This window comes from Psammomys obesus, unplaced genomic scaffold, assembly GCF_907164565.1.
Source record: "Psammomys obesus unplaced genomic scaffold, mPsaObe1.curated_primary_1811, whole genome shotgun sequence".
NCBI classification, from domain to species: domain Eukaryota; kingdom Metazoa; phylum Chordata; class Mammalia; order Rodentia; family Muridae; genus Psammomys; species Psammomys obesus.
Window position 1 is genome coordinate 7,157,236 of NW_026596039.1, and position 7,575 is coordinate 7,164,810.

General features: G+C 51.3%; 1 protein-coding gene across 3 annotated transcripts in view; it reads left to right on the forward strand.

The window, feature by feature from the left end:
• The first annotated feature begins 2,364 nt into the window (after nt 1-2,364).
• Nucleotides 2,365-7,575, forward strand: part of Fxyd6 (FXYD domain containing ion transport regulator 6) — a 24,806-nt gene continuing 19,595 nt past the window's right edge. Inside the window, exon 1 of one of the 3 annotated variants that reach the window (XM_055622301.1) lies at nt 2,365-2,967. The gene's annotated coding sequence lies outside the window, so the exon portion shown is untranslated. The remainder of the gene's footprint in view (nt 2,968-7,575) is intronic. The other 2 variants (XM_055622302.1, XM_055622300.1) reach the window with 2 other exon arrangements.

The window sequence follows — 7,575 nt, forward strand, 5'->3', positions numbered from 1 at the left end:
GACCTGGGCAACAGCTCTTAGGACTGGGGTTAGTTGCATGGCTTAGAGTGAGCTTCCTGTGACCCACTCAGCAGTGCACCATCCTGACAAGCCTGACATGGGGTCTTCCCATGGCTATAGATCTGGGCACTCTCAGGCACTGGCTCCCCTCACCACATGTCTGTCTTGGTGTTTTCTGTGTGTGAGAGACACGCACTCCTTCATCCGTGCTGTTTAGAAACCATTCTGTTCTTTCTTACCTGACTGGTGTGCAGGCTTGCCTCCGCTGCCTCTTTTCCTCAGGCTTCTAGAGAAGCAATTCTTAGCAAGGATCCCAGCTCATTTCTTCGTACTTTCTACAGCCTTCTAAACCCTGACTGTGGATTCCTCAGGAACTCTCTGAGCCACTGTCTCCTAATTCTTGTTCATGGCGATTTTCATACGCCCTCAGTGGCTTTCCATTGTCCTGAAGACAAAAGCTGGAAATGCCCGGGGACTGCCCAGCTGCTTGGCCTGGCAGCTGTGGCATTCCCTAGCTGGTCTCCTCTGCTCACTGCCACACCAGGAGAAACTCTCACACCATGCACTCTGCCTCAGGGCCTTTACACACAATGCTTCTGTTCTAGAGTTGGAATCATTTCCCAACCCTGCTTGACACCTCCATTCTTGTTTCCTTCCCCTCATCTCCTTAGCACTTCCCAGCTCTCCAGCTTGCTTTGCAAATGTTACATGCTTAGGGCTCTGAATCATGGAATTGACTGATAAATATCCATTTCAGCCATTATCTATAAGGTTTCATGTCTTTCTTCTTTCTGTTGTATCTAAGGAGCTTGACCCAGGGCTCAGGGAAGAGGCACTCCTGGCAACCGAGTGTTTGAAAGAGTGGGGCAGCTTTTAAGCCCTGGATATGTTTCACACAGGAACCAGATGTGTTTCTTTGCCCCCTAGAAGGAAGATGGGACTCTCCCAGAGGAAGGCTATGTGTTGTTCTGCAGCACTAACCCCCGTATTCCACCTGGATAAACAGGAAGTGTTGTTTGAGAGGCAAGCGCTGGGCAATCCTCACAGATTTGACTCCCATTATCCTCCATGGCTAGGACTGCCAGCAGCAGCAGGCACAGGCCAGGAAGTAGCTTGGCCACACACGCTGGCAGGAAACAGTCTGAACTAACAGGTAGTTAACCTTAGAAGTTCTGACCCATTGGCCTGTCCTTTCCCAAACAGGCCTGCAACGCCTGAGCCGGGCATCTGCTTACAAGGAGTGGCTCCAACAGACAACTTAGAACTTAGAGGTAGGCAAATGTCCAGGACTCAAGGGCAGGAGGGAGGACTGAGCTTCTTGACCAGGACACGGGACTGATAAGTGATGTGGCTTCATCTCTCTCACCCAGAGCAAGTGGAAAGGGCCAGGAGGTTATAGTCCACAGCTTACAGGGAGAAAGTTGGGGACAGAGGGTCAGGCAGTTGTCTGAAGCCACCTGGATCAAACCAGACTTTGATGAAAGTGTTTTCACCTAGTGCCTTTGAAACTAGGCCAGGATGGAGTCCTTTCAGTCCAAGGTCTTATGCTCAAGGAGTCAAACTATCCCCCACAGACTCCCCCTTAAGCATGTAACCCAGTTCCTTCCTGGTAGCCATTGATGGCTTCTCTGCCTCCTTGACATCCTATTTCTTGGGTTGGCTTTTGAGATCCAACCATTTATTAAAGTGATTCAGTCAAGTTAAAAGGCCACAGAATCATCAAGTTTTCCTCTTTTTTTTTTTTTTTTTTGATTCCTTTTGGTTTTGAGAGACAAGATTTTTCTACGTATCTCTGGCTGTCCTGGAACTCATTCTGTAGACCAGGCTGACCTCAAACTCAGAGATCCACTGATCCCCCTCATTTTATGTTATTATTTTATTTTATTGTTACAAATGAGAAACTGGCCTGGGGCTGGGGTGCCAGAGAGGCAGGGATGGGCTCTTCCTAGCAGTGCCCAACATTTCAGGGTTTGGAGGTTGTCAGGAAAGCCTTGTGTTCAGACCTATGACGATGACCATGATGGCTGCTGGCCTCAACCCTTCAGCCCTGGCTATGAGAGCCTTCCTCAGAACGGGGGGGGGGGGGGGGGCCTGGCTACCAACCTAATGGGGGAGCTGATCTCTGTTCATTCTTTCAAGAGCTGCCCTCATTACTCAGAGTCAGTCAGTCAACACTTGCTGGGGGTTATTCTCACCTCCTCTTTCCTAGGTGAGAAAAAGGAAGACTCATTTGTGAGTGTTCAAAGTGACGCTACAGGGAAGACTGCAGGGCTAGGATGTAAATCTGCAAATTCATTTGTCATCGCGAATTTTGACTCCTAGTGACTAGGCTCGAGAGAGCTGCTCTTACAGCCATCTGACAGAGTCAGGGTTTGGGCTGGGGTGTCTTGAAAACGGGCTTCTGGGCAGCAAAACCCTGCTTCAGGTGAGGGCTTGGTCCCCACAGCCCACCAGCTCTATTTGAAAACGACAACTCCACCCACCTCTGGCTCCCATTCATGCTAATTGCCATCACACTCAAAGAACGCAGGTTTCCTATTTTTTGTGACTTCCTCCCCTGAATTTACTATTTCAAAAAAGACACTAGCCCCGTCACAGTGTTGATCTGGCTCGCTTCCTATCCCCGCCAAAGGAAGAAAATCAAAAAGCAACAGCTGCTGGCAAATCCGCTCGGGCGCTGGGCGCCTCCTCCGCGCGCGTCTCCTGTTGCTTCTTCAAGCCTCACTTCCCTTTGCGAAGAGCTCGCGGAGAGGAGGGCGCGGGCGACAGCACAGGGGTCTGCCGCGAGGGGACCAGACGGAGAAGCCGGCGGACGCGCGGGCGACCCGGGAACCCAGCCGTCAGCCCCCTACGGGAGGCGGGAAAGCCGCAAGCCGCGCCCACCGCCCTGCCCCCAGCGCGCCACTCCCGGCTGCTAGGACTCTGCTTGTCCTCCTGGGATCCGCTCGGAGGGGATCCAACGCCTAGGTGAGTAACAGGGGAGGTGGGCAAAGTTGGCGCCTTCTTCCGAATGGAGGGAGCTCGGATGGGGACTTGTCCCTCTAGCGCCAGGTTCCTCCAAGTCTTGTTTGTTTCAGTGGGTGTGTGCCCAGGTCCCTGCCTGGGCGGCGGGAAATGGCTTTGGGGATGTAAACAACGAGGTGAGCATCCAGAGGCTAACCCGGGATGGGGTTGCAGGCAATGGCGGTGGGCGATGCTGGTGGCTGGGAAATGCTTTCAAGGCTGCTCTGAGATTGCATCAGGAGCTCCAGGAGAAGGGGAAAGGACCCTATAACAGGGGAGCGTCCCTTTGTTACTCGGAAGCTGGGGAGTGGAGATGTGAGGACCCAGGAATGAGCCACACAAAATGGAATTTGCTGGCGTGGTGCTGTGAGCTGTGGGCGTGGGCTGCGGGAGTGAAGAGGGGCCCTTGAAGAATGCATTGGGGTTCTAGAGTGAGGGGGTTCATTTGCCAGCGTGACCTTCTCTTGGTCTGTCCAGTCCGATTTTCTTTGCAGGACCACTGGTACCCCATCTCCACCTTTCCCTAGCAGGCCTGGCCTTGGCGGAGCCTCCCCTTTGTGTCTGCACAGGGCTTTCCTGTAGAGTTGGCTGAGCGCCTGGGTTTCTGGGCGCCTGCTCCTGGGCAGTCAGGTGGGAAATAGGGCCCACCCAAACTGCCACCAACCTCCAGACCAAGGGGTTGTGGCAGCTGGAAGCTTGGCCCCAGAGATGTGTCCTCTGTCTTTATTCCCTTTGTCTAACCTGGCTTCCCGCCCTATTGGAACTGGGATTTACACCTTTGTCGAGAGACCAGTGGTCATTTCAGCCCTCTATGAAAGGACCTCTGGCTCTGGGGTTCTGGCAGCTCTCATATTGTAGATGTATGAATGTGTGTATCTGTTTTCCAACTTGGCCTTTTGCACGTGACCTATCTCATGGTTGCCATGGAAACCCCTCCACTTCAACCTCCCTCCTTATTCTGCCCATTCCTCACCTCCGATTGCCTCCCATCCCCCCAATATGGTTGCTTAGATACTGGTTACCCTTGTTTTTTAAGGGAGGACACCCTATGTCTGGCTCCCATTTTAAACTGCCTGGTCCTTTTCCTACCCCATCATCACAAGCACCACAAACACAAATGCACACACACTATACACAGTATATATCGTCATAGCCTCACACGCCTATCACCCCACACAGTCCATAATCCACGCACATAATATCATATGTATTTATATCACACGTACACCAAGTACGCCTCATGAAACCACAGCACGTAAATACCAAAGACACAAAACGCACCTCACACCACGTAAACATCAAACACATCACACACTACACACCACATATACACCAACTGCACCACGCACACATCACATAGCATTCACATACTACATGCGCCCCACCCACACACTAACCATATCACATGCATACCGCTCACACTTAACCCTCACTCCTGTGTACACACACAAACTCTACTTGTAACACAAACCATCGCTTTAATAACACACACACACACACACACACATGCACCCATATCACACTCACAGATGCACACACAGACACACACACTCATACACACACACACACACACACACACACACACACACACACACACCAGGCTGGACAAGGCTAAGCAGAGAAGAGGGCGGTTTCCTTCCTGTTCAGCCTTATTCTGGATACTTAGTATGAGGAAGAAGCTCAGAAGGGAATCTCTGACATCTTCCAGGGACCTTTCAGGATAAGGCAAAAGAAAATCTCCCAGACCTCCTTAGTAGAGGGGCCCCTGTGTCAAATGTGAGACTCCAGGCTGGGCACAAACCAGGATTTAAATCTATGTTCTTCCTTCCCTGACCTGGATGGTCCTTGCTGACCAGAGGAAGTCCTGGGAGGGGAGGGAACCTGTTACGGAGAGCACTGAGGGCAGGAAGAAGAATCAGGGAGCAGAGAGGAGAGGGGGAGGGTACTCAGCTGCTGTGTGGAGCTCAGGTCTCTCTCCCCCAGCCCCATTTTCCTGCTTCCCACCATCCAGTCATTTCTATGCACCTGGGAGAGTAAGCTGCACTGCCAAGGGCAGCTGAATTGCCAGGACACTTTCAGGACTTGTCCTCAGATGTGGGGAACTTGAGGGAAGAGTTTTCCTCCAGGTGCCATTTGACATTTGGACTGATGGAGAACCCATTTTGTTCAGCTATTGAATGGGTTTAAGCAGCTACCGTGTGTTAACATCTGGGAATGGGAGAGTGAGGAAGGAGACAGTTCATAGCCTCAGAAAGAAACAGGTCAGGACATGTGTGGGGAAACTGAGGCAAAGCCCCACAACCACTAGTGGTTGAGGCCTAATGTCTTAGACAAGACTTTGGATCACTGTTGGGTCTATACCTCTCACCTTCTTTCCTTGGTGGCTATCAATCCTTTGAAAATTGGGATGTCCCTTCCAAAGTGACAGTCCCCTTGTAGGTGTGGACGACGGAGGCATCTGCCCTATTATGTCTTCTTGGAGAGTGAAGTTGGAAAATGTGGCAAGGATTTCCCGCCCTCAACAACCTTTGGGAAATCTGCCCACCTAGATCCCCACCATTAATTAGAGCACACACTCTTCAACCTCAGCAGGATCACCATCTAACAAATTGCCCATCTGCCCTTCCTAGAGTACTCTGGGAAGGCACAGCTCACAGGAGACAGAGCCTGGGGTCCACAAAAAGCCAGGTTCTAGCTCCCTGGCCCATCTCAGCCCAAGAGCTTTGCTTCCCAAGCACAAATGCATTTATTCCATAAATATCCTATTGGACACACCACAGGTCTCTTGGTGCAACCTAAAAAGGGCTTGGTCTGTTCTCAAGTAACCCGAGGCCTCCAAGGTCTTAGACATTTGTTTCCGCATCTGTCCGTAGGGGATTTAGTCATGATTTCCAAGCCACATCTTTCCTCTGAATGTGTGTGGATTTTACAATCTTGAAAAAGATCTCTTGTCGCTATAGGTAACGTGGGGGTTGGGGGGGAGGCTAAACTGAGTTGGAAAGGGGCTGTCTGGCCATTCTGGACAAAGATCCTCTTTCACCACTGGCAAGGCAACGGCTGAGAGGCCAAGGACGGCTATGCTTTTCATGGGCTAACTGGGGGAGGGACTTCCTGGACAAGAGTTACCTGTCTGTTCTGCTAGGACACACATGGGAACTGAAAGGCTTCAGGAGCCTAAAGGGACACCTCTGCAGAGTATGAGACCGGGACCAGCATTTAGTGGGTCTCTGAAAACCACTGGACAGTTTAGAGGGGTCAGGAATACCATATCTGGGATCTTTGTCCTTGACAAGAAGCTGAACATCTCTGGCCTAGACAGAGGCTTGGAGTTGGTTTAGCAGCATTTCTCTGTTTTAAAAAGGCACTGGAGAGGAACTCTGACCTGAGAAACATGAAGCCAGCTTGGAAACAACATAGGAAAACTTTTGCCACAAAGATGTCTGGCTGGGGTGAGAGGGGGCGGGGAAGAAGAGGTCTGGGTTCCAGGGAACAGGTTGGGATTGTGGGAATGCCTCTGCTGAGCCAAAAACCATGGTTTGGGTAGAAAGGGCCAGAGATGAGACCAAGGAGTTCTGTTTGACTTTGTAATGAACACCCCCTCGCCTCGTCCCCCAACGGCCCGTTGCCCACAATTCAAGAGCAAAGCCAGCCCTAGGTTTCACTCATTGACCCTTTTAACAAATGCCAAGTCCCTTCAATATGGCAGGCCCTACAGGTTTCTCACAACCCTGTAGAGTTTGGAGCCATGGTTTTTTACCCACTCCTTCTCAGGCAGACCTAATGATTTGACCTGTCCCTCTCCTTGCCTGCCTACCTCACCTCTGTCATCCATCAGGAAGACCCTCTTCCTCCACAGGTGGGCTCCTGACTCACACAAGTACACTCACACTGTCGTGCACAGCCCCTTCCTCACACATACACAGTCCTCTGTCCCTGACACATAGGCAGGTGCTTGCATGTTTCCACACACCTTCTCACTTTCCCCAGCAGCAGTCTCTCGCCTCTGTGATGGCCTTATTAACTCCTATCCTCTCAGCCAGATCTGTTATGTGTGGCTCCATTGGCTCTGGTCTGATCCTGTCAAAGCCCCTGTGTGTGCCTGTCCATCACTGAATAATGGCAGTGGCGTGGTCCTACCCTTCAGGCCCTCCTCCATAGTCTGCTCCATCCAGATGCCCACCCTAAGCCCTTGGGACTTGCTAGAACATGCTGTTCCTGCTTGTGGAGGTGAGGGTGACAGCCTTTGTAAAACTGGTCTGAGGCTTTCCTCCTCCTCCTCCTCCTCCTCCTCCTCCTCCTCCTCCTCCTCCTCCTCCTCCTCCTTCTTTTCTTTATATATCAGATGAGCTTAGAGATGGATGGGGGTGAGCTCTGTAAGGCACAATGTTGGTGATGGCTCCATTTTACTGTCCTTAAAATGATGTCACTGTTATGTCATGCCTCAAGGCTCCTCTCAAGTGCTCATTCCTCCAAGAAGCTCTTTCTAACTCCTAGTCAGCATTTTGCCACTTACAGACATTCCTCTACACACACACACACACACACACACACACACACACACACACACACACA